Genomic DNA, 27,709 nt, shown 5'->3' with positions numbered 1-27,709 from the left:
ACAGGCTTAAGGCTTTAGAGATCTAGGCAGCACAGAGGGGGAGTGGCTTATATTACAGGGACTTGTGGGATGGTGAGGAGCAGAGGCTAGAATCACCGGGAGACACTGTAGCTCATGTGACTGAGGGGATCAGTCTTTGTTGATTCTGCACATGAGCTGACTTATACTTCCTCACAGCATAGCCATCAATTCCAAGACTTAGTGTCCCAAGAGAACCAGACAGATGTGGCATGACTGGCTTTTCTACCTTAGTTACAGCCTCTTCAGATTCTTCAGATAGCCTAGATTCCACATTCTCTTGGATAGAGTGTTAAAATAAATGTAGGATGGGAGAAATGGTTGTGATTGGCTTGTTTTGGAAAAACTGCATGGGGCTCAGAGCTTAAATAGGAGGTGATTTGTGAGATCATCTGACCTAAAGAATCCAATACATGAACCACAAGAATAATCCCCCAAACATCAGGGAAACAGTGTTTTCCAGACATAATGGGACAAATATGACCTCCCAGCAATTGTGAAGGCATGTATACAATCTTCACAAGTTCAAGCCAGCTGATATCCTAGCATGGAGGGCCTGGGGAAGGGAAGCATGAAGTCCCATCTGTAGTTGATGATCTATTGGCTTTTGATAACTGCTGGGAAAAGGGAAGTCAATTTTGTTAAAGCATATGACTCCTAATAGACCAACCATATCCCAGGACAGGCTCCCCACACAAGAGCAACTGGCCAACACAATTAGACTAGATATATTTATAGTAGATAGATCACAAAGTAAGGTGGATGTGGTGGTGGGGGTGTAGCTGGGAGGAGTTGGTGGAGGGGAGTGAATATGATCAAACCATAGTGTATGAAATTCTCAAAGAGTTAATAAAACTATATGGAGGAAAAGAACTCAACACACTTCTAAATTCTGGACATGCTCCTGAGATCAGGGTGTCTTCTTTTATTAATTAAAAGGTCTTGAGTGCTCTTAACCTAAATTTTTTCAGAATTCAAGGACCAAGTCATTACCACCAGTAAGCTAGCATTCACTTAATGAACATTGAGTACCATTATATGGATTCTGAACTGTGCTAATTGCTGTGGGGGTATACTGAGATGCTATGAGACGTCAGTGAGCTAACAGGTGAAGACAAATGCTTTGCTTTTCCATTAACTGGTCTCTGGAGAGACAGAGGCTATTGACAATCCCTAATGATAGTTAAACTAGTCAACATAAGACAGAAAATGAGTTTAATGTACACTTTTTAGTTGTCATTGTATCCCCTGTTCAGGTGCACATCTCCCACTCTATAGACATTGCCCGTTAATTAATCACAACTGTAGCCAGCAATTATGAAGTGCTTACCTCATCACTCAATAGACTAAGTTCCCTGGGTGATACCATCCCTGGGCTGGTGGTCCTGGGTTCTGTAAGGAAGCAGGCTGAGCAAGCCATGGAGAGCAAGTCAGTAAGCAGCAACCCTCCATGGCTTCTGCGTCAACTCCTGCCTCCACGTTCCTGCTCTGTTTGAGTTCCTGTTCTTGCTACTTTTGATGATGAAATGTTATAGGGAATTGTCAGTGAAAGAAACCCTTTCCTCCCCAAGCTGCTTTTGGTCATGGTGCTTCATCACAGCAAGAGTAACCCTGACTAAGACAAGCATGTTGGAATAGGTGTAGGAGTCAGGTGGATCCCTGAGTCTTGTTGGCCAGCTGGTCTAGTTGAATCCATGAGCTTCAGAGTCAATGAGAATCTTTGTCTCAAAAACAAAAAGTGGAAAGCAAAAAGAAGTATATCTGACAGTGACCCCTGACCTCCACATACACATGTGCACACCCACAAACATAAATCACACTTACATAACACACACACACACACACACACACACACACACACACACACACTTAAGTTTGATTATATGTTGTTAGGATTTCCTGACTAGTTTTGTACATAAATACATGCCAGAAAGAATGATCAAACTGATATCTTTATTTCCACACACCAAGTTTGCTGGATGGGAAGTGATTAAGAATAATCTTAAAGCATGACAATCTCTCTCCTCTAGAGCAGGCAGTGAAGTTCTATAGACACATAAGGCAACTCTTCATTTGAGATTAAAATAAATGTGAATTTTCTGATGCAAGGACATTTGTAATATAATCCTAAATAAGCTTAACATGGAGCCGAACCAAATCTTTAGGTCAGAGTACCACATATGGCTCGGCTGGTTGTATACTGTGCATCTGTGAATGGCACTTCCTAGAACTACACAATATGGCAGCACTATTGGTAAGTTGTGGACTCTAGCCACCTTCAATTCTTCAGCATGGAAGGCTTAATACCAATCTTCCAGGTTATAAGAATAAGAAAGCTCTTATACATGGTCATTTCCAAGGTCGTTTCTCTACATGCCTTTCAGTTAGGGTGTTTCTTCTGGAATCTTGAGTGGATTCCTAGGAGCAAAAATGTAAAGGTTCTGATAAAGTGCATGATGTAGAATTCCTGGGGTAGATGCAAGTCATTACAGTTAGCATTCACGCCAGTAGCTGATTGGTTTAGTGTGCTGATTGTACTAGAATATTTCTCCAAAGTTGGAGTCTCCCACAATCCTCTCAGCATTTGGACTGAGATATTGTCTGGCTATTTTCCTTTTGCTTGCATAGAGTTTAGTTCAATCCTGGACTCCAAAGACTGAAACCTGATGAAACTGAAGGACTTAATGCCAAACTGACAAACTCAAGCCATGCTTCCAAATAAACAACAGCATGGCTTGAGCAGCTCTTTCATAGAATTCCCTGCAACAGAACTCAAAGGTGATAAGAGCTTGCACTTGAGAGGTGGATAGATGCTAGCCTTATATCTGGGTTCTAGCATTTGCCTTGGGCAAATTACTCAGATCTTCTGGTTGAAGAAATTGGGTTAGCTGCTATCCAAAATGCCTTTTTTAAATTTTTTTAAATTTAATTTAATTTTATTTTTTTAATTTTTATTTTGCAATACAATTCAGTTCTACATATCAGCCACGGATTCCCTTGTTCTCCCCCCTCTCGCCCCCCTCACCTTCCCCCCAGCCCGCCCCCCCATTCCCATCTTCTCCAGGGCAAAGCCTTCCCCACAGACTGAGATCAACCTGGTAGACTCAGTCCAGGTAGGTCCAGTCCCCTCCTCCCAGGCCAAGCCAAGCGACCCTGCATAGGCCCCAGGTTTCAAACAGCCGACTCATGCAATGAGCACAGGACCCGGTCCCACTGCCTGGATGCCTCCCAAACAGATCAGGCCAATCAACTGTCTCACCCATTCAGAGGGCCTGATCCAGTTGGTGACCCCTCAGCCATTGGTTCATATTTCATGTGTTTCCGTTCGTTTGGCTATTTGTCCCTGTGCTTTATCCAACCTTGGTCTCAACAATTCTCGCTCATATAAACCCTCCTCATTCTCGCTAATTGGACTCCCAGAGATTCACCCAGGGCCTACTCATGGATCTCTGCATCCAGATCCCTCAGTAGTTGGATGAGGTTTCTAGCACGACAATTAGGGTGTTTGGCCATCCCATCACCAGAGTAGGTCAGTTCGGGCTGTCTCTCAACCATTGCCAGCAGTCTGTTGTGGGGGTATCTTTGTGGATTTCTGTGGGCCTCTCTAGGACTTTGCTTCTTCCTATTCTCATGTGGTCTTCATTTACCATGGTCTCCTATTCCTTGTTCTCCCTCTCTGTTGTTGATCCAGCTGGGATCTCACGCTCCCCCAAGCTCTCTTTCCCTCGACCCTTGCCCTTCACTACCCCCACTCATGTCCAGGCTGTTCATGTAGATCTCATCCCATTTCTCTGTCATTGGGCGATCCCCGTGTCTTTCTTGGGGTCCTATTTTCCAGGTAGCCTCCCTGGTGATGTGAGTAGCAGTCCAGTCATCCGTGTTCCGCATCTAGTATCCTGCTATGAGTGAGTACATACCATGTTTGTCTTTCTGAGTCTGGGTTACCTCATTCAGGATGATTTTTTCTAGATCCATCCATTTGTCTGCAAACCTCATGATGTCATTGTTTTTCTCTGCTGAGTAGTATTCCATTGTGTATATGTACCACATTTTGTTTATCCATTCTTCAGTTGAAGGGCATCTAGGTTGTTTCCATGTTCTGGCTATTACAAACAATGCTGATATGAACATAGCTGAACAAGTGCTCTTGTGGTGTGGTTGAGCATTCCTTGGGTATATGCCCAAGAGTGGTATAGCTGGATCTTGGGGGAGATGGATTCCCAATTTTCTAAGAAATCGCCATATTGATTTCCAAAGTGGTTGTACAAGCTTGCATTCCCACCAGCAGTGGAGGAGAGTTCACCTAGCTCCACATCCTCTCCAGCATAAGGTGTCTTCAGTGTTTTTGATCTTAGCCATTCTGACAGGCGTAAGGTGGTATCTCAGAGTTGTTTTGATTTGCATTTCCCTGATGATTAGGGATGTTGAGCAATTCCTTAAATGTCTTTCAGCCATTTGAGTTTCCTCTGTTGAGAATTCTCTGTTTAGTTCTATAGCCCATTTCTTAATTGGACTGTTGGGCATTTTGATGTCTAATTTCTTGAGTTCCTTATATATTCTGGATATCAGTCCTCTGTCAGATGTGGGGTTGGTGAAGATCTTTTCCCATTCTGTAGGCTGTCGCTTTGCCTTGTTGACCGTATCCTTTGCTCTACAAAAGCTTCTCAGTTTCAAGAGGTCCCATTGATTGATTGTTTCTCTCAGTGTCTGTGCTACTGGTGTTCTATTTAGGAAGTGGTCTCCTATGCCAATGCATTCAAGACTACTTCCTACTTTCTCTTCTAGCAGGTTCAGAGTAGCTGGATTTATGTTGAGGTCCTTGATCCACTTGGACTTAAGTTTTGTGCACGGTGATAGACATGGATCTATTTGCAGCCTTCTACATGTTGATATCCAGTTTTGCCAGCACCATTTGTTGAAGATGCTTTCTTTTTTCCATTGTGCACTTTTGGCTTCTTTGTCAAAAATTATTTGTTCATAGGTGTGCAGATTAATGTCAGGGTCTTCAATTCGATTCCATTGGTCCACATGTCGGTTTTTATGCCAGTACCAAGCTGTTTTTATTACTGTAGCTCTATAGTACAGCTTGAAGTCAGGGATCGTGATGCCTCCAGAGGTTGTGTTATTGTACAGGATTCTTTTGGCTATCCTAGGTTTTTTGTTTTTCCATATGAAGTTGAGTATTATTCTTTCCAGGTCTGTGAAGAATTGTGTTGGTATTTTGATGGGGATTGCATTGAATCTGTAGATTGCTTTTGGTAAGATTGCCATTTTTACTATGTTAGTCCTGCTTATCCATGAGCATGGGAGATCTTTCCATTTTCTGACATCTTCTTCAATTTCTTTTTTTCAGAAACTTAAAGTTCTTGTCATATAGGTCCTTCACTTGCTTGGTTAGTGTTATCCCAAGGTATTTTATGTCATTTGTGGCTATAGCAAAGGGTGATGTATCTCTGATTTCCTTCTCCGCTTCCTTGTCCATTGTATATAGGAAGGCTACTGATTTTTTTGAGTTGATCTTGTATCCTGCTATGTTGCTGAAGGTGTTTATAAGCTGTATCAGTTCCTTGGTGGAATCTTTGGGGTTGCTCAAGTATACTATCATGTCATCTGCAAATAGGGAAAGCTTGACTTCTTCCTTTCCAATTTGTATCCCCTTAATCTCCTTATGTTGTCTTATTGCTCTGGCTAGAACTTCAAGTACTATATTGAATAAGTATGGGGAGAGCGGACAGCCTTGCCTCGTTCCTGATTTTAGTGGAATTGCTTTGAGTTTCTCTCCATTTAATTTTATGTTGGCTGTTGGCTTGCTGTAAATTGCCCTTATTATGTTTAGGTATGTTCCCTGTATTCCTGATCGCTCCAAGACCTTTATCATGAAGGGGTGTTGGATTTTGTCAAATGCCTTTTCAGCATCTAGTGAGATGATCATGTGGTTTTTTTCTTTGAGTTTGTTTATATGGTGTATTACATTGACAGACTTTTGTATGTTGAACCATCCTTGCATCCCTGGAATGAATCCTACTTGATCATGGTGGATAATTGTTTTGATGTGTTCTTGGAGTCTGTTTGCCAGTATTTTATTGAGTATTTTTGCATCAATGTTCATGAGGGAGATCGGTCTGTAGTTCTCTTTCTTTGTTGTATCCTTGTTTGGTTTAGGAATCAGGGTAATTGTAGCCTCAAAGAAGGAGTTTGATAATGTTCCTTCTGTTTCTATTGTGTGGAACAATTTAGAGAGTATTGGTATTAACTCTTCTTTGAAGATCTGGTAGAATTCTGCACTGAAACCATCTGGTCCTGGGCTTTTTTTGGTTGGGAGACTTTTAATGACTGTTTCTATTTCGTTAGGGGTTATTGGACTATTTAAATAGTTTATCTGGTCTTGATTTAATTTAGGTATGTGGTACCTATCCAGAAAATTATCCATTTCTTTTAGGTTTTCCAGTTTTGTGGAATAGAGGTTTTTGAAGTATGACCTGATGATTCTCTGGATTTCCTCAATGTCTGTTGTTATGTCCCCCTTTTCATTTCTGATTTTGTTGATTTGGATGCTCTCTCTCTGTCTTTTGGTTAGTTTGGATAAGGGCTTGTCTATCTTGTTGATTTTCTCAAAGAACCAACTCTTTGTTTCATTAATTTTTTTTTGTATTGTTCTCTTTGTTTCTATTTTATTGATTTCAGCTCTCAGTTTGATAATTTCCTGGCATCTATTTTTCCTGGGAGACTTTGCTTCTTCTTGTTCTAGAACTTTCAGGTGTGCTGTTAAGTCACTAGTGTGAGATTTCACCAGCTTATTTATGTGGGCATTTAGTGCTATGAGTTTCCCTCTTAGTACTGCTTTCATAGTGTCCCATAGGTTTGGATATGTGGTGTCTTCATTTTTGTTGATCTCTAGGAAGTCTTTGATTTCTTTCTTTATTTCTTCCTTAACCCATTGGTGATTCAGTTGGGTATTATTCAGTTTCCATGAGATCGTAGGTTTTCTGTAGTTTTTGTTGTTGTTGAAATCCAACTTTAGACCATGGTGGTCTGATAGAACACAGGAGGTTATTCCAATTGTTTTGTATCTGTTTAGATTTGTTTTGTGGCCAAGTATGTGGTCGATTTAGAGAAGGTTACATGGGGTGCTGAGAAGAAGGTATATTCTTTTTTGTTAGGATGGAATGTTCTGTAGATATCGATTAAGTCCATTTGAGTCATGACATCAGTTAAGTCCTTTATTTCTCTGTTAAGTTTCAATTTGGGAGATCTGTCCAGTGGTGAAAGTGGGGTGTTGAGGTCTCCCACTATTAATGTGTGGGGTTTTATATGTGATTTAAGCTTTAGTAATGTTTCTTTTACATATGTGAGTGCCCTTGTGTTTGGGGCATAAATGTTCAGAATTGAGACTTCATCTTGGTGGATCTTTCCTGTGATGAGTATGTAATGCCCTTCTTGATCTCTTTTGATTGATTTTAGTTTGAAGTCTATTTTGCTGGATATCAGGATGGCTACACCCGCTTGTTTCTTAAGACCGTTTGATTGGAAAGTCTTTTCCCAGCCTTTTATTTTTAGGTAGTGTCTATCTTTGAATTTGAGATGTGTTTCTTGTATGCAGCAGAAAGATGGGTCCTGCTTTCGTATCCATTCTGTAAGCCTATGTCTTTTTATAGGTGAATTAAGTCCATTGATATTGAGGGATATTAATGACCAGTGATTGTTCATTCTTGTTATTTTTTGGTGGTGATGTGTATGTACTTCTCTTCGTTGGGGTTTACTGCTGTGGCTTTATCTATTGCCTGTGTTTTCGAGGGTGTATCTGACTTCCTTAGGTTGGAATTTTCCTTCTAGTGCTTTCTGTAGGGCTGGGTTTGTGGATAAGTATTGTTTAAATCTGGCTTTGTCATGGAATGTCTTGTTCACTCCATCTATGATGATTGAAAGTTTTGCTGGGTATATTAGTCTAGGCTGGCATCCATGGTCTCTTAGTGTCTGCATTACATCTGTCCAGGTCCTTCTGCCTTTCAAAGTCTCCATTGAGAAATCGGGTGTTATTCTGATAGGTTTGCCTTTATATGTCACTTGGCCTTTTTCCTTTGCTGCTCTTAATATTCTTTCTTTATTCTGTACATTTAATTGTTTAATTATTATGTGGCGAGGGGACTTTTTTTGGGGGTCTAGTCTGTTTGGTGTTCTATAGGCTTCTTGTATCTTCATAGGCATTTCCTTCTTTAAGTTGGGAAAGTTTTCTTCTATGATCTTGTTGAATATATTTTCTGTGCCCTTGAGTTGGTATTCTTCTCCTTCTTCTACCCCTATTATTCGTAGGTTTGGTCTTTTCATGGTGTCCCAAATTTCTTGGACATTTTGGTTCATGACTTTGTTGGCTTTAGTGTTTTCTTTGACTGATGAATCTATTTCTTCTACTGTATCTTCAACGCTAGAGATCCTCTCTTCTATCTCTTGCATTCTGTTGATTATACTTGCATCTGAAGTTCCCAATCGTTTTCTGAGATTTTCTATTTCCAGCATTCCCTCTGTTTGTGTCTTCTTCATTTTTTCTATTTCCCTTTTGAGGTCTTGGACTGTTTCCTTCATTTGTTTCATTGATTTTTCTTGATTTTCTTTCAGTACTTTATTGTTTTCTTCCAGGACTTTATTGATTTCTTCTAATTTGTTTGCCCTTTCCTCTAGTTGTTTACAGCGTTCTTCACATTTTTTTTTTTGTCTTTTCCTCTACACAAGCCTCTAGCTTCTTCATGATGTCATTCATAAGGCTATTTTCTTCTGCTTCTTCCAATTTCTGATGTTCAGGTCTAGGTGTTGGAGGAGGGCTAGGGCCTGGTGATGCTGTATTGCTATTCATTTTGTTGTATGTGTTTCTGCTTTGACGTCTGCCCATCTCCTTGTGGTTCATTCTTGGCTTTATCCGCACACTTGGTTCAGAGAGAGCTGACAGATTCAGGAAGTCTCTCTCTCTTGTCCAGATGGGAGCTCTCTTGTCCAAATTGGAAGTCCGGGGCAGGATGGGAGCTCTTGTCCAGAAGGGAAGTCCGGGGCAGGATGGGAGCTCTTCTCTCTCTCTCTCTCTCTCTCTCTCTCTCTGTCTCTGTCTCTGTCTCTGTGTCTCTGTCTCTGTCTCTGTCTCTGTCTCTGTCTCTCTCTCTCTCTCTCTCTCTCTCTCTCTCTCTCTCTCGGTGCTCCAGAAGGGAAATCCGGGGCAGGATGGGAGCTGTGCTCCAGAAGGGAAGTCCGGGGCAAGATGGGAGCTGGGGGCCGGCCTCTAAGTCTCAGGAAGAGGCTTGGGGCTCAGGCTGATGGGCGTGGGGGCAGGGCGTGGAGACTGCAGGGTCTGCCAGGGGTCTTGGAGAAGGGAATCCTTCCCAGTGGGGCTGGAAGGGAACCTGCCCGGTGGCCAGAACCTGGGGCCAAGTTGGGCAGGTCTTCCCCGGAGTGGCTGGTGCCCAGGGATGGGGTCCGGGGCAAGCTAGGGGACTCACCTGTGCTCCAGAAGGGAAGTCCGGGGCAAGATGGGTCCAAAATGCCTTTTAAGTAGATTATTTTATTATTATGTTTTGGGTGTAATTATTTACAAACTTCTTCATTTTGGTATTGTTCATGTATTGTGTAGTATTACTGCTTACCAAGTGTTCACTTATGCCAAGTATATTTAGTGTGTAAGAGTGAACTAAGTGAGCAAGCTGTCTCCCCACCAGGGGTTCGTAGTCTAGTGGGGAGGGTTCTGGGGACAATGGCATATTTAACAGTAGACCATTAGATCATATTCTTACCATTATGAGCCTTGCTGTGATAAAGAAAAATGAGGTGGCCAAGGTCCTTCAGATAAACAGGGCCCACAAGGGATGCATTATGAATATATTTTTAACTGTAAGGATTTGGCCTGCATGACTGTGGAGGTGAGCAAGTCTTGAGATCTGCAGAATGAGTCAGCAAGCTGCAGACCCAGGAGAGCCAGTGGTTTAATTCCAGTTCAAGTCCGAAGACCCAAGAACCAGGGAAGTTGACAGAAGAATACCTACTGGGAGACCAGTCTGTAGGCTGAAGAAAGCTTTCTTACTTAAGAAAGCTTAGCCATCTGGTTCTATTCAGTCCTCCAGCTGACTAGATGGCCACCCCGTCATGGAGGATGAATTGTTTTACTTGGTCCATTGATTTAGTTGATAATTTTTATCTAAAAGCAAGCACCTCCTAAAGAACATCCAGAAGAATGTTTGTATGGATATCTGGGCATCCTGTGACCTGCTCAAGTTAACACAACATTAGTGCAGTTTTTTTTAAAGTTCCTAGAAAAAAACCTCTCTGATGTGGCAACATTTAAACACAGACCCAAAAGGAAGGAAGGGGTTATTAGTAGAAGATTGGGGGAAGGCCTTCCAGGCAGAAAAAAAATGTAAATGGAATGAAGGCTGGATGGGGCACAGAAGGAGAGATGGAGTATTGGGAGGGGAGATGAGAGAGAGAGGTAGACTTTGGAGTCATGCTAAGGGGTCTGCATGTTATTCTAGATGGCTTCTCATGGATACAACTGAGAGGCTGAGTCATGTGTGGCCATGATAGTGGCCCTGGGACTCGGTAACATGGAGGTCTTGGATATTTTGACAAAAGCAGGCCTGGTAGTGTGACAGAAGTGGAAACCTGCTAGTTTTTATGCATTTTCATGATTCCACTCAATGTCTTAGTATATTTGCTGCTACTATATCAAAATGCCACAGACTCAGTTTTTATTAGAGAGAAGAAATTTGTTTCTCATAGTCATGGAAGCCAAGAAGTCTAAACTCAAGATGCTGGCACCAACGTGTGTGTCTCTGTGTCTATATGTGTTTCTTGTGCTTCTCTTTGGCTCCTTTTCTTCTGTTTGTTTGTTTTGTCCTGTTCTGGTTTGTTTGTTTTTATTTTATCATATTATTATAATTTTACATGTTTGTTTGCATTCTAATGGAAGAGAGGAAGAAAGGGTGTGGATTTGGGTGTCTGGAGGAGTGGAGAAGATCTGGGAGAGTTGGGGGAGGGAAGCCATAGTCAGAATACATTGTATTAAAAACGTCTGTTTTTAATAAGAAAGCAAAAGATGCTGGCATCTCGGGCCTTCCTGGTGGGTCAGTCATGGAGGAATATGAGAGGGTGAGAGAAGAGAGGGAGAGGAGAGGAAACCTAACCTAGTTAGTTTCACTGCTGCTTTTTAAAGAGGTAGCCATTGCATTTTAGCCAACTCATGTATATGATAATAAAATGAGGATGACTAAGAGATAGAGCATTCGAGATAGTCTATTGGCTATTACTGATCTTAATGTGTATTGTTTCTTCATTAGTCATTAGAAGGGTCACATTTACTCTAGAAGAATCAATTTACTCAATAGTGGTACCCTAGACTTAAAATTGTAATGGTCTAGTCACATTTACTTAAATAAGTAAGTCTGACCAAACCTGCTTTTACAGCAAACTCACTCTTACAAAAAGCCTGCTCCCTGGACAGTGAAATTAGCTCACTTCTGAGAGTAGACCTTGTGTGGTCAGATTGCCTTTTTTGGTTTCTTGCTGGGAATGAACCTAGGGCCTCACGCCTCACACATGCTAAGCACACGCTCTGCTGCTGAGTCACTTCCCCAGTTCCATCACGCCTTGTAGGTGTTACTCTTCAGCACTGCCACTTTGGCCATCGGCGTTCCAGCACATAAACTCTGGGGGACACATTCAAACCATGGCACTGGGCATAGTGCTTCTAGTTCAGTCTTGGCTGGTGTGTCGGATGGTTAATGGTTGTGCTTCTTTAGTCTGTAACTTGGGGTTGGCAGATAAATCGCCCGCTATCCAGTGAAATTTGAATTGCAGAAGAAAATTTGGATAAGTATGTTTCAGATAAAATTTGGGATACACTTAAAATTTTGTTGTAGTTATTCATGTAAAACAAATTTAACTGGTTGTCCTGTCATTTTCTGTGCTGAATATGGAAGAAGCTCACCTTGAATGCTCACTTTCCAATAGTTAAAATGGTGATTTTTACCCACCAGTTCTAGCAATAATTAATGCATTTACTGGATTTTCTTAGAACATCTCATAGGGTGCTGAGCACATAGTTCTCATCAAATGCTGGTTTGATAGACATTGCATTGTGATCTGAGGATGTAGCTCAGCTGGTAGAGTGTTTGGCTAGCACCCATGAAACCCGGAGTTGGATCTTTACTACCACATCAACCAGCTGAGGGTAGCAGCCCATGCCTGCAATCCCAGAACTCAGGATGCAGGGACAAGAGGATCAATGTTCACGGTCATCCTTCATTAATTAGTAGTTTGTGGCTAGCCTGGATTCATGGGACCATGTCCTTTAAGAAAAAAAAAAGGAGAAATAGCTAGCTAGCTAGACAGACAAGATAAGAAAGAAAATTGCCCCATGTACTTATGTACTATGAAGAAAATGGGTTTATGGAATGGAGATGGCTACCCTGTACTTCATGTATAACATAGAGAAGTTGAGGACTGGGCCTCATGGGTAAGTCCTTGGTGAGTTAGTGGTGGGATATTTGGCATGTGCTTGTGGGATCAAACACTTCGTGTCCATGATGCAGATGTCTGTTGAGTGGATCACCTCTCAGTACAGTGGTGTAAGAGTAACTGGCCTCTGAGGGGCCGTTAAAAATCTTTAAGCGGCAAAGAACTCTCAGAAATGCCCACAAATTCCACAAGAGCCAGGCTGAGTCATTGGCTCTTTTAATTGGGTCTGGCAATCTCTTTGCCTTTCTTTTCTCCTCTCCTCTGTGAGGTGGAGGAGGTATAACCACAAGACTATTTCAGATGACCTCTTCAGAGGCAATTTCAAGGAAATGAAGCACGGGGTGAATTAAAAACGTCTGATGAATTAAACACGAGCTAGGATTTTTCTGCAAAACCTGAGAACCTGAAGGTTAGATTTTTACTTTCTATGAAAATGGCCCTTTTTGTCTTGTGGTTTCCCCTGGTTGTGTTATATCGAAGGATCACATACCAGCAGTGAACATTCACTTAAGCTGACAGGAGTTCTTTTATTCTACATCAATTACTTAACACCAGTCCGTGCTACTATTAAACATATAATCTGATTTAGATTTTCAAGTAACAAACTTTACAGTTCCTTGGAGGTAAATATGCTCAGAGTGGCTGTTCAGTTGCATCTAACTGGTCATGGAGGTGTTACCAGTTAACTGTCTTGAGTCTGAGGATCTACGGTATGAAAGGATTTGGCTCTTGAAAATGTCACTGGAGCAAACGTCTGTCCACCCTTGCTTTTGGACCTGCTACCCTTGAAGAGCATAAGGAGCTATATGAAGTTTGGCAGCCGTCTATAGGAGCCACTGGAGGGTGTGGGTAACCTCTGAGCCCTAGAATGAGGGCTGAGCCTTTTCTTCTTTATGTGGAGGTGGAGGTGAAGGTACCACCCTCCACTCCCTACAGTCAAGTAATTACTTCTGCCTCAGTTGCTCAACTCCTGTGCAGCAGGGTCTCTGCTGCTCATCTTTGTGCACCTGGTGCCTCAGTCACAACTGCCACTTAGTGAACTTTTGTTGAATTCCTTTTTCGGACTTTAACCAAGGCATTTATACTCTGTGCATTGAGATTGGGATTACAAAAGACCCAGAAAAACATGAAAGGGCCCTGCTGTTAAGGGGGCCTCCTAAGGAGTTTACCCTCTGGCAGTAGGAATTGTTAGCAAGAGAGGATATTTTGGGGATGGGATGAGGTGTTCAGCAGCTGCTGTGGAAAATTCCCTAGGAGGCTGGTTCAGCCCCAAGATTTCCCAGGCAATGCTGACTCTTGTCTTCAGCAGAAGGCAGCCTATCCTCCAGACCCAGCTCTTACTGGAATCTACAGAGCTGTCTTACTACAGGGAATCTAGTTCCTCAAGTTTTTAGTTAGTCTCTTGATTCCTTGAAGACTTCCCTAATCATAGCTATTACTATCTCAAAACTCTTAAGATGAATGGATTTGTATGCCTCCGACGTCACTGTCTCCGCAGCCTCGTGAGTAACACTGTGGGCATCCTTTCCTTTCTAGTCGTTCTCTTCCTGCAGCCCACACCCACTCCTCGCCTCTGATAGCTGCATTAGCAGTAAGCCACAGAGATGGTGCTGATGTCAGCAGCACGGATGTGCATTTAGAGGAACCTTTTTATAGGGGAGATTACCCAGAGGGTGATGCTAAAATGCAAAGCTGTCTGGTAGGATGTTTCGTACAAACTGTCTTCTCCCTTTGGTGGATCTTGTTTATTTTTGTAGCTTAGTAGGCACAGTGAAGGAAGACGTGTCTAAACATCTTTTTTTCCTACTGAAGTTTGTCTGGAGGTGGTTTCAAGCGGCAGCACTGAGCCAGGAGCACTGAGCAACCAGGCTGGCAAATGGGGTTAGCTGGGACTGCTTGCAAAGCAGAATGTGCGGAGGTGGGGAGCTTGAGCCTCCATCCCAGTGCCCTGGAAAAGGGGAAATGGGGAAGGCACCCCTCATTTGACATAAATAGTTGATTCTTTAAAATACATAGATAGAAGCCAAGTCCAGTTTAGGTGTACACAGAGTGTACTATTTAACAGTTTCTGCAGAAAATCCTTCTGTAAATATGTATCTTGTAGAGTGTCCATGTCCATATCATGTCTGCTTATAGTGAGGCTAACCTTAGTGTCCCCATAACATTTATCATGACATCAGGGAAACAGGACAGGACCAGTTGACGAAGGATGCTGTGGATGGAAAGTGACAGCAATCCCCAAGGGGGGGGGTCCCATTGCTCCAGAAGTATTCAGCATCCCACCCATAGAGGTAGAGCAGAAAGAAAGTAATTGTGTAAAAATAAGAGAACAAGGGAATCTGTGCCTGTATGTAGAACTTAATTGTATTGCAAAATAAAAATTAAAAAAAAAATAAAAGAGCAAAAAGAAAGAAAGTAATTGTGAGAGGAGCACTCCAGGTGTTCCCGGGTACATTAGTAACTGTCCTCAATGCTGCAACAATATACCCGACAGAACCTGCTGAAGTTAAGGGTTTGTCCTGGCTCACAGTTCAAGCGGGAAGTTGTAGGGTTTTTCTTCCAAATAGGTTGAAAGACATCTTTTTGGCTGTGTTTCCCACTATGGATCTGTAAGGAAAGTTGGTGAGATCAGAACAGCTATTTAAGATCTACTTGAGTATGTCTGAAGAAGACTTTGCAGAGTGAGAGAACAGTGTGTGGAGGGGAAAGAGGGCTGGAGGAACGAGGGGAGCCCTGCCCACGTGGGCACTGGAAGCCTTTGAAAGTGCTGTGGGGTTTTGAACAAGAGCAAGGTAGGGATTTTAGCAGGATTTCCTGGCTGTTGCTTGGAGCCTAGATAGGAAGGGACCCAGTGAAGAGAGGTAACAGCTTTTGACAAGACTCCTGGGAGAGGCAAACCTCTAAATTAAAGGAAAGACCCTGCCAATGGCATTCAAAATAGGATTTCAAACACTTGATCCCAGGGGAAAGAAAGTATTTTGAGAGATGCAATCGCATACATTATTTTTAATCCTAAAGGATAGGGAATGATCGTTCCCTGTGAAAATGTTCTAGGTAATTTAGATTGCGGAGGGAAAAACATGGGGCATGAATGAAAATATATTACAGAAGCATTTTAGACTAGACCATGAGAACCCCTGTGGTGAATGTTCACCTCTACAGTCTTGACCTTGGGGGCCAGGATGAATGAGAACACAACGGGGTACCTGGGTCCCCAGCCTAGCAAATCCAGGAGTCACTCTGGTCCTAGGCTCTTTGTGCCTGGGTGGGTGGGGGAGGGTTGACTTTATTGAGGGGTAACAAATTCATCCCGTCAGCTCTCAAGGGTTTTAGCAAACCCACGAGTTCTAGAAGAGGTATTCTATTGGAGAGGGGTTTCTGGTAATCAGGAAGGGGACATGGTGAGAACAGACAAATGATTCTCTAGGACAGCAAAAATTCATCTGGCACATATCCACACTTGTGGGCCAGGCCCCATGAATGATGCTGGTGGATGCACCGCAGGTTGAAGATCCATCATCACTCTGTCTGAGAAGCTGCATCTAGGTTGCCCCGCCCCCCATTCCTCCCTTCCTCTCTGTTTTTTCTCAGCCTCCTTTGTGCGTTATGCTCATTCATTGTCCCTTAAATGCTGCTCCCCTGCGCTCATCTTTTACTCTCTTCTTGCTTTCCAACTCCCTCCGGACTATTTCATTCAGTCCCGTGGCTTCAGTACCACTTAGATACTCATCACACCCATGCCCAGGGGTCCAGATGGATTTCCCCCTGAGTTCCAGTTCCCTTGTGCTTGGTGTCTTTGGGACAGCTCCTTTGGATGTGCCGCGGGACAGCAGACAACAAGCCTCCTCCTGCCTTTTCTGCCTTGTGGAAAACTGTGCTCTTGGGGCCCCTCCCCCTCCAACACATCTGGCCTTCCGTTGACCCTGTGGGGTTTACTTACTTCACGCCTCTTGTTGCTCTCCTCTCCTCCTTGTCTTCTTTGGGGTCGCCCAAGTAAAGTGCATAGTGGAAGCCACTGAACTTGCCCTTTCTTGGTGCCTGTGTGATGTATGTAGACACGTGAAGAGGTGTGCATGCTTGGCACAGAGATCAGAGGAGGGCCTTAAGCATCCCCCCACCATCATTCTATGCCTTGTTATTTTGAGAAAGGGTCTCCTGCCCAATCAGGAGCTTGCAGTTTTTTGTCCATGCCAGAAGCTAGCAAACCCCGGCATCCTCCTGTCTCTGCCACCTTCAGTTCTGCTGTTGCAGACACACAAGGGACCACACACAGGTTTTGTACCGGTGCTGGGGCCTGAACTCTGGTCCTCATGTCTGTGCAGCAAGTGCTTTCACTAGCTGAGCCACCTCTCCAGCCCCGATCCTGTAACATCTACCCCCACTCTCTCCTGGCGGTTTCTCGCTTCACAGGCCCTTTCACACTGTCTCAAGGCTCAGCTTGCTCACGCCACATAGGACTCTGTGGCTCTTCTTGTGCTGGTCTTGATGACTTCCCACGCTCACTAAGAAGACTTAAACCCACTCTGCCTCCTGCTGTTTCCAGCTTTGCCCTTAAACCCAGTATCCCGATCTACAGACCTGCTTAAGTTTGAAGCACCCCTGGTTGGTTCATAGCCCAGCATGTTTGTGGCTCCTGTGGCTCCTGTGGCTTCTGTGGCTTCTGTGGTTGGTTTTCCTTTCTTTCTGCCTCCCCTTCCTCTATGGCAGACTCCTGACCCTCTTTCCATATCAGTGGACACCCTCTCTCTGGAGCCTTTTCTGGCCTCTGCACCCTCACACCTCTGCCCAGCATAGCCATTGTACACTTGTTGAATTTACTTGCATGGACCCCACAGACCTTTGCACTCTGGATGATGTAGAAAGCTCATGCTCATTGAGTACTTGCTTATCACTAAATACGGAGCAACATGTCTTCCCTTCTGAATAGCATTCTGCTTCCTTACTCTCCTGTGCTTGGAGCAGAGTCAGGAGAAGAAGAAAATGGGGGAACTAAGTCCTCTTTCTCCAGGGTACTTGATTTCTGCTTTCCCTAATGGGTCTTATGAATCATGGAGTTGTGCTGGAAAGTCATGGCGGGGAGTAGACTGGATGACCATTTCCCAGTCCTCAGAGCCTTGTTCCCTGGGCTCCTTCTCATCCTGTTGTTGCCATTGCTTTGTGCTGTGGCCTTGCTTTGTAGATGCAGAGGATCTTGGGACGATCAGGAAAGACCATGTGCTTACTAGTCCCCCAAATGGAGTTGCTGGTCCATTAAGCCTCAAATGAGCCCGTTCCCTTTATACTCTTCCTGCTTGGGGTACGCAGTAATGGAGCATGGCAAGAAAAGCCCTGCAGTCGTGGGTGTCTTCAAATCCACGTTTCTTAGTCAGAAGGGAGGCAGACTAGAGGGGAATTTTGCCTGTTTAGGCCGAGAGATGACTCACTGAGCATGATTGGTGACACTACATAGGTTTCTTTTTGACCTAAAAGTTACTCTAGATAGATGGAAAACAAAACAAACAAACAAACAAAAAAACCAACTTTCTAGCCCTCCATTAAAAGAACAAGACAGCCCAGAGCGGAGTGTTTGGAACACAGTGCCGGGTCTCCTTCTTCATCCTTTCTAGAAATCGTGCATTCCCTGGTGCTTGGGTCGTCTTCTGAGAGCTTTAACACTTCAGTCTGGATGTCTGACTCTGAAAACACACAACAGAGCCAGGGCTGCTTCCACATGCTGGCTTACCAACATCAACTTTGCTTTGGAGCAGGTATATGAACTCAACACGAACTCCGCATTGTAAGTGCTGGTATGGATGAACGGGTGCATTCAGGAGTGGAACAAGTTCTACTTAAGAGCCTCCTATTTATAAGAACTCCTAAGTCCCACCTGAAGGCAGAGAGGTAGGGTGTGTGATCATCCCGGGCTGCGGCTGATCAAGGAGGACTTCTCGGTGCTGGTGACACATGTGAGTTCCTAGAAGTTTGTCAAAAAACGGAGTAAGAAGAAGGGAATGGGGGAGCAAGGCCCTGTTTCTTCAGGACAGCGGTAGAACCAGGTGACTTAGTGTGGGCAGGCTTGGGTTTAGTTGGAGCAAAGGTTGTTTGTAGGGGTGTGGAAGTGGGTGGGACAGGGAGATAGGTGAGTGCCAAGTCCTGGATGGGAGTCTTGGAGCAAGCCGTAGGGAGTCTGCTCTTTACCCTGGACCTGGGCCACCTGCAGCGGTCAGCTTCACTGGAGTGGCCGTGATGTGCAGGATGGAACTAAAGGACGGGGCACTGGAAACTGTGGCCGTGATTCAGGTGAGAGAAAATGGGCATCTTGCTGAGGCACTAAGAGAGGGCAGGTATGAGGCAGGGGGCCAGCCTGCTCTTAGCCACCTCTTTCTCTTTCTGTTGGCTCTTTAGGCTCTTAGACCTTGGTCTGTTCTGTCTTGAATTTATTTTTTAAGGTTTTTATTATCATACATTAATTATACATAATAATGTACTTCACTTTGACTTCTTCTTCTTCTTCTTCTTCTTCTTCTTCTTCTTCTTCTTCTTCTTCTTCTTCTTCTTCTTTTTGAGACAGGGTTTCTCTGTGTAGTTTTGGCGCCTTTCCTGGATCTCGCTCTGTAGACCAGGCTGGCCTCGAACTCACAGAGACCCACCTGGCTCTGCCTCCCGAGTGCTGGGATTAAAGGCGTGCGCCACCGCTGCCCGGCATGACATTTTCATACACATATATTTTGACCATGTCAATTACCCCCCCCCTTTTTTTTTTTTTTTTGCTGTGACTCAATGAATTTCATCATGGCATGGGCAGAAGGGTTATTTACAGGAACACAGACAACCTACCAGTGGCCGCAGCACTAAAAGGGCTATCTTCCCCCTCCCCCAGCAACCATTAACTGCTTATAGATCCTCAGGAGAGGGGGAATGCTGGAGTTTAAAATCTTTTAAAACGCCATTATTCTGTTACACTGAATTACGTATGGCTATTTTCATACATGTGTATAACATACTTTGGGTACTTGGTCATATCCCGCTGCTCTCCCCTCCCCCGCCCGTTAGTCCCCTGTGTTCCCCTAGACAGTCTCACCTCTACCTGCCTGTCATCTGTATGTACGTGATTTTATATATGCCTCTGTAAAATCTAGGGTCCACAAATGAGAGAGAAAACATGTAGTATTTGCCTTTCAGAGGCTGACTTAATGAGCTTAATATAATTATCTCCAGATGTGCCCATTTTCCTGGAGTGATGTAATTTCATTCTTTATGGCTGGAAACAACTCCACGTGTATATAGCCCATGTTTTCCTTACCCAGTCCTCTGATGATGGACTGCTAGGTTGCTTCCGTGGCTTAGCGATTGTGAATGGAGCTGTAACAAGCTGCTGAAGCGTTGGGGAAGGTGGGGTAGAGAGAGCAACGCTGAGCTCAAAGGCACAGCCGCCCTTCCGGCGTCACTTAGGGGGCTTGCTTCGCGTACATAGACTGGGCTGCATTGCCTTTCTCAAAGGGAATAGCTCGATTAGCTTTATGGTAAGGAACCTTCACATACAGGAGTCACATGGAAACAGGACAAGCCACGTTCGGCTGCTGGGGCATCTGGAATCCTAGGAGAGCACACTCCCTTCTCATGGCTGGCTACTGGCTGCCTTAGTAGCTACAGGCAGGTATGGGTGGATAGCTACAGGAGGTGGATTCGTTGGCCATTCACCAATCCTGTCCTCATCTTAACACCCCATCCCCTACATAGAAAGTGAATTCCACCTGGGCCTGGGTTAAGCCCTTTAGGGAGTCTGGGTGAGCTCTAGGCTGGGGCTTGTGGGATGCACTGGGGCTGATGTGCAGGTATCTTGGGAAGGATTTCAGGTCCTGGGGGGTAGGTGGGAGGTGAGGTAGGGAGGTGAGAGGGAGTGGATTGTCACCTCCAGCGAGTGAACCTGAAGTCATTGTTGTACTCTACCTGGGTTACCAGGCAGACTCACATTGCTGGGGGATGATGGAAGCCCTGAAGTGGCTGTGCTTTAGGTGTTCAAGAGATCTCTAGTCCTTTGGATACTGTTAGCTTCCAGCAGTGGGACAGAATGGAGATACTCAAAGTTAAGTGTCTGAAGACAGAGTCGAGCCTGCCCCTGCTTACCAAAAAGATTACTAGAGCTCATCTCTTTGGGCCTTAGTTTCCTTACCTGTGAAGGGAGAGTAGGTAAGAGTCACTGCCCTCCATAAAAGGCCTTGTGAAGGTAAGCTAGATTCAGATATGCCTAGATGTGTGCCAATTCTGCTGAAAGCTCTGAAGTCAAGGGATGTGTCTTATTCATTTATATACCCCCAGTACCAAGCATGGTACAAGGCAAGCTCAAATGTTTGTTGATTGAGTTTAAGAATGAACAATACAGCAAAGTCTATAGGACCTGGGAAAACCAAGTAATATATGATTACTAAGAAGTTACTCAACTACCAAAAATCTGGCCTCCCCATGTGCTCCTGTTTTTATCCCTACACAGGTAATGGTGAAACGTTCTGACTATTCATAAGAAAACGTTTGGAAATGAATGAAAGGGAAATTGTCTCCCAACATTTTATTTCTTTTTTAAAAAATATTTTTTTTTAAAGAATTTAATACATGTATGCATATATTTTGACCACATCCGCCTTTCACCCAACGTTTCCTGTCTCATCAGCTCTCTGCAGCCCTTTTGCTGCTGTATACTTTCCTGTGGGAGCTGTGAAGTATGATAAGCTACTGCTTTATGGGACCTGTCCATTACTGATATACTCTATGGGGAAGAGCTCCATCACTGCACGGGAATAGAACGAGCTCCCCCCGCAGACCAGAAAACATTTTCATGCCTGTCTGAAACAAATTCCTTTCTGAGTTCTGAACAGAAGGGCCTTGTTTCCTAATCGTTCCTTTCCTGTGCTCTACTGCAGAAGTGACTTCCAAGTCAGGTTATTTGACCTTAAGTCGTGACTCTGCAGTACAGCCACTTGACCGTGGCTTAGCCATCCAGCCTGTCTGGGTCCCATTGTCTGTATCTGCACTGGCGCTGTGATGGCTGTGAGCATGCACTTTCAGGCCTCCAGGTGGAGGATGTGTAACTGACCAAGAGCTGTTGGGAGCTTCTATGAAATCCATTGCCCGAGTTGTACGGAAGGTGTGCTTCTCCCGTGCTATTCTCAACCAGAACTGAACTTGCAAGGATGCCATGGTGGGGTTGCTCACGGGAGACCCAGAACTTCCAGGATGGCTGACTTTGGCTCAAGAACTCTTGGACAGATTTTCCAAACCTTTCTTAGACTGCAGGTGGTCCAGAGTGCTAACAACCATTCCTCTCCCCTCTTGTCTTTACTTAAGGGCAGACTAATGTAATGTCTGGTGGCTGCTGTAGCCAATCTGACACTCCATCATTTCTTTTCATGCATTCCCCTTAATAAAAATATAAGCACACTTATCTCCCTGTTGGCATCTGCTTCTAGAGAATCTGGATACACGTAGTGTGATAAATGCCAGACTGAGGATCAATGCAATGGTGACAACCGTGTTTATTAGAACGGTAAGCATTGATTGAGGTGCTCACCACCACCAGCACCACCACCACCAGCACCAGCGCCACCCCCCCCACCATCCACCCCCCCACCCCCTACCCCCCATCCTCCCCACCCCCCACCCCCACCCCCACCACCCACCACCCACCACCCACCACCACCCCCCCCCTTCCCCACCCCCCCACCCCCCACCAGCACTACCCACCACCAGCACCACCACCACCACCACCACCAACACCATCACTACTACAACCACCACCACCACCACCATCAGCTACCAGATTCGTTTCTTTGTAAACGAAGACAGAGATCATTATGATTCATCTCGGGTCACTAGGCAGTTTTTTGCTAGAGTGAGAGCAGCTCTAGTATTTTAGAATAAACAGAGGAATGAAAATACCCTCTGAAAATGTATTCAACCTCGAGGGGAAGCAGACTCCAGATCCATTTCTAGCTGCTGAAATGTGCAGTCATATTTGCTAAAGCAGCCAACTCCATTTTTAGTCAAATGCACAAAAGGTTTTGTAATGTTCTGAAGTCCCCGCCAGGACTCCTGACATCTGCAAATGTACTCCAATCAGCAAACCAGGGCAGCTCATTTGCCGCTCCTGAGAGCCCTATGAGGTTGAAAAGAAGTGGCGTTATTATTTACATTTCACAGATAAGCAAACCGAGAACCCAAGTGACAGTTTCAAGGTCACCCAGTTGATGGTTTGGGCATAAAATTGTTTGTTGGCTCCAGTGCTTTGCAAACTGAGGCATTTTTTAGATTTGCTTCAGACTGTTCCTGGGGACAGTCCTTAGCAAACTGGTACAGAGAGCTGGCCTAAAGCCTAGAGGACGTTTCTCAAGCCCAGTTCCACCTAGCATTGGGAATGCTGGGATTTCTAGAGCCATCCCTTCTGTACTGACTGGAAAAAAAAGATATACTCACAACAGTTTTGGTTGAGTTCATAAGTATACAGCAAACAAATGCAGAAGAATCAATATCAAGTAGCAGATAAAGAGAAACAGCAATTAGATAGCAAAGCATCGTCAAATTGGGTACTCACACCTCTAGGAGAGATGACTAGCACAGCCTGATCCAGAAAACAAACAAAAGGTAACATCATCAACTTGGGGCCAGGGCTACAAACATTCAGCAGAAATTGCCCGGGGAAGCCCCTGTAAGGCAGCCAGCTAGGGTTTCCCAGCCAGAGTCCTGTACAGGACAGTGTGCTCCCTTTGTTGAGGCTTCTGAGTTAAGGAACACGTAGCAGTAGACAGACATCACCAAGGCACCTGAGACCAGCAGAAACCACTGGGGAAGCTAAGGCCGTCAGCTAGAGTCCGGAAGGACAGAGCTCTGGGTAGAGCATCCTCTGCGGTCTCTCCATGGATGAGCTTCTCGCCTCCTGTTCCCACTGCCGGCGTGTTTATCCTAGAGGATGAACAACAGCAACCTCATAGTTCACCTTCTGGCTGTCCTCACAGACACAGTATTGTTAATGCCTTTAGATGCTTGCTGCTTTCTTTCCTCTTTGGTAGAGTTAAGAGAGCAGCCTTCCCTGGGACAGGGAGCTTTTTTTGGGGGTGGGGTATAAAAGGGAGCACCTCCTTGTTCCAAAGACTTCTCCCTGGTTTCATGAGAATTTAATATATGATGAATTTTGATCATATTTACTCCCCTCCCCCAATTCCTCCAAGGCCTACTCCTCTTCCCTACCCACCCAACTCTTACGAACTTTGTTTTAAAGTCTATCCAGGTCTGTTTGTGCTGTCCATACACTCGTGTGTGTGTGTGTGTGTGTGTGTGTGTGTGTGTGTGTGTGTGTGTGTGTGTCTTCTTCCACAGTGGTCCCTGAGCCGTGGGAAGAGGGGGTGTGATACAGTCGTCCCATGTAGGGCTGAGACATTCTGCACTCTTTCATTTTCTCACCTCGACAAGTTGCGGGCCCCTGTGTTGACGGCATCTACTGCAAAAAGAGGCTTCTCTGCTGAGGGGTGGGAGATGCACTGCTCTATAACAATTAGTCTTTAAGAGTCAGTTTAATACAACGTCTCTTTAGTAGAGTAATAGTGGAGGTTCTCCCGCAGGGCCTGTGACCTGTGTAGCCACAGGTTCCTGACGTTTTCAACGGGCTTAGACAGCACATGACAATTCACCTGTATCTGTGCATTCTATGTGGCCTCTAAACTGTTTATGTTTATGTTATAGGGCTTTTTGAACTTTATTTTGTCATATACGAAGTAGATTGACTTAGTACATTTGGGGCCAAATGCAAACAAAAACCAGTTAACTGTAAGTTTTTATTTTTCTCCTAGTCCTGTCTTTTTTCTTGTCTGGTTAGCTTGTCTATCTCATGTCCAGCTGCAAGATTATTTATTTACCCTTAAGTTTAACATTTTAATATTTAATTTACACGTTTGTTTTAATCATAGCATACTCCCCTCCTCAAGGAGTTTGGATCCACTTCTTTGGAGTATGGTGCAGTGACTGCTTTTGCCTGCTTTGGAGCTTTTTGGGACATCAGTAAAAGGACTATGGGGGGGCACTAAGAAGAGGTGGAACGTATGGTGGTTAGGGTTGGGCATGTCAGATGGTTCAGTTGCCCATGGTGGGAAGTGGTTGTGGTCGCCAAGGATTGGTCTCCCTTAGTCAGCCTTGTTTGAAATTTAAGACTTAGAACCTGGATAATATCTATCTACATGTGAACGGAAACCAAGGGCACAACACAAATTAAAAGATCCAATATATGGCCTGATGTCTCAGGATTCAGCCTGGAAGAGACAGGACAATATATTGCCACATAGCAACTTTCCGAACTCTGGAAGTGGGGAACCTCATCAGCTGTCTAAGGAGGCAGGAGGCACCTTGCCTAGTCTCTGGGGCCCATTCACTGTTAAGGAAATGCTTATTGTTGAGGTAATTCATGTCAATGCTTATTTGTGGTGGTAATTCTGAGGTTGTGATTGTGTGTAGTTTAAAATAATCACTACTAACAATGACAGCAATAAGAAAAAAAAAAGCACCCTTTCTTTGGTGCTGTACCAAGAACTGAAGATGGACTTACCGCTGAGTCATGGCACACACCTCTCACCCCAGCATTTGGGAGACAGAGATAGGAGAATTTCGAGAGTCAGTCTAGCCTGGGCTACATAGGGAGCCCACAGCTGTCTAAACAAAGAAGAAGAAAGAGTGATGATCTCTGACTCCAAGAGCTTGCAGGCTTGTGGAAAGAGAGGCTGTGGAGACAGGCTGGTGAGTCTGCACGGAAGAGTCCAGATGGGTTTCACAAAGGAGGCAGCTTTGTGCTGAGAACCATGTGGGTATGAGTTTGCAGATTCTGGGCTGCTGTGTGGTGGTGCTGTGTCCGAGGGCCTGCTTTTCCGTACCGGTGCATCGTCATTATATTTAGTCTGACAGCGCTTGTCTGCATCGTGTATGTAATTGCACTGTGCCAACTCTCCTTTGGGCCATCTTTATCGCCTTCTCCAAGTCATCACTGGTTGGCTGCCTACTGTGTGCCAGACACTGTACTGGTCCCTGGGGACAGAGAAGTGAGGGGGCTGATATGGAGCCTGACTCCGTAGATCTTTTAGTCTAATGAGGGAATCTGGGAGGTGTTAGTAGCCTGGGGCAGTGGGTGCTGGGCCAGGGAGACAAATCTAACAGAAGTATGTTTATTTCTTGGGACTGCTAATGAATGCTCACAAGCATAGTGGCCTCAAACAGCAATTTATAATTAGTTGGTTTCTTCTGGAGGCTGTAGAGGAGAAGCATTTTCTAGTGGGATCCTATCTCTTGGCTCACAGCTTCATGATTTCAACCTCTGCTTTTGCCTTTATTCTCCCCCCTGTATTACTGTCATGTGGTCTTGTGACGACACCTACAATCTAGGATAATCTCCTAACTTCAGGATCTTTAATCACATCTTGCTATGTAAGGTAATGTTTTCACAGCTGTTGGAGTTAAGATGTGGGTATCTTTGGAGGCTATTTTTTTTCTGCCAACCTTGGAGTAGATGGGAAGAGGCACTTCAAGAAGCAAGGTTTAACTCAAGATTAAGGGGCCAGAGTTGGGTAGAAGTGGAAATAGGGAAGTGACTTCCGAGGCTATGAGGTTGGTCTAGACAAGACATGCCCCAATGGCCTGCATAAGGCTGTCACCATGAATGGAGAGACAGAATGGATGAGAAGTTCAGGCAGTGCTGAAGAAAACTGTCCTAGACAAAAAAAGACTCTCGTTGGGGTCTACAAGGGCAAATGGGAACCTGAGTTCAATGTCTTTAGAGGAGGGTCAAAGAACATAATGCCTAACTGGATGATTCTAACTTATAGACAGTTTGGAGACTATGGAGAATTTTCTATTCATGTTAAGTCCAAGAAGGAAATTAATATCAAATAACTGTTGAACAGAGTAATATCTAGCAAAAGGATGGTCAGCCTGGTCTCAAAGAGAAAAACTGATTTCTAGGGTCTAGGACAGCAGATATTTATAGACATAGATTTTTCTAAGCAACCACCCCTCTAGACAGGTATGGGCAAGATTGGGCCTATTTTCAAGGATGTTTGACATGACAGAATTACCTTGACAGCCCCAGTATAGAGATGGAGCAGCTTAGCCCCCCGGGGCAGTATTATTTGCCATATGTATGCACTAATATCTTATTTACACAACAGCCAGCGTGTGGCCCAAGCAGAGGCCATGATGAGAATCAGGATAATCAAAGCAAGAACATATCTAAGTTGCCACACCAGACAGATCTCTGTAGTTCATGGCACTACCTCCAACCTCCTGCTCTGGCAGAACAACTGGCAGCTTAATGTATTTAGTTCTAAGGTAATGAAATTGCCTTTATAGAGAACCAGGGACCTTAACAAGTTCTGTGTTCTGAGCACCAGGGGAAATTTCATTTCCAGTGGCTTCTTATTGGATGACAACAGGAGGAAAAAATTCCTTCGCTAATAGCTCAGGAGTGGTTACACCAAAGTCATTGCATTTTCTATTAGGCAATGCACTTGGGATCCATTTTATTCTTCTTATTTTTTTTCAGGCAAGAGGGCTAATTGACATAAACCATCACTCTCGCTGCTTCCTTCCCCAATTACAGCCACCTATCTCCTCAAGTCCCAAACCTCTCTACTGTGCCTGACCTTTGACCTTTCTTCCTTAGCTTGGGATCAGCTTCTTTGTTTCACTTTGTGAGAAGACAGGCTTTTAATTATGCACTCTCCCATCTCTCTGTGGTTTTTTTTTTTTTTTTTTTTTTTTTTTTTTTTTTTTTGTGTGTGTGTGTGTGTGTGTGTGTGTGTTTCAGCAGGGGAAGTGTATGTATGAATAATGAATATGTGTTTGTATGTGGATTTGTTTGCATGTGGATATGTGTGCCTGTGTGGGTGTGAAGGTCAGAGGTCAATACAGGTGTTTCCTACTGTTCTTTACTTATTTATTTATTTTTTTTGAGACAGGGTGTCTCATTGAATTAGAAACTCAACGATTAGATAGACTGGTTGACCAACAAACCAAGCGTCTGCTTGTCTCCACCCTCCAAGTGCTAGGGCCACAGATGTGGGCCACTGTACCTGGCTTTTTGTGTGGGTGCTGGGGATCCAAACTCAGGTCCTCATGCCTGCCTGAGCCATCTCCCCAGTCTCCAAGGTGGGCTTTTAAAGTCACTGGATGTCCATCTCTTCTCTGCTTCTGT

At 44.4% G+C, this 27,709-nt stretch overlaps 1 protein-coding gene across 1 annotated transcript in view; it reads left to right on the top strand.

Moving 5' to 3' along the window:
• The window catches only part of Kcnk10 (potassium two pore domain channel subfamily K member 10), a 137,372-nt gene that overhangs the window by 32,031 nt on the left and 77,632 nt on the right, over positions 1–27,709 (top strand). The gene's annotated exons all lie outside the window — the stretch shown is intronic.

The sequence above is a fragment of the Peromyscus eremicus genome, chromosome 14, assembly GCF_949786415.1.
Source record: "Peromyscus eremicus chromosome 14, PerEre_H2_v1, whole genome shotgun sequence".
Taxonomy (NCBI): domain Eukaryota; kingdom Metazoa; phylum Chordata; class Mammalia; order Rodentia; family Cricetidae; genus Peromyscus; species Peromyscus eremicus.
Note: the sequence above shows the minus strand (reverse complement) of the source record. Positions and strands in the feature narration are given on the sequence as shown.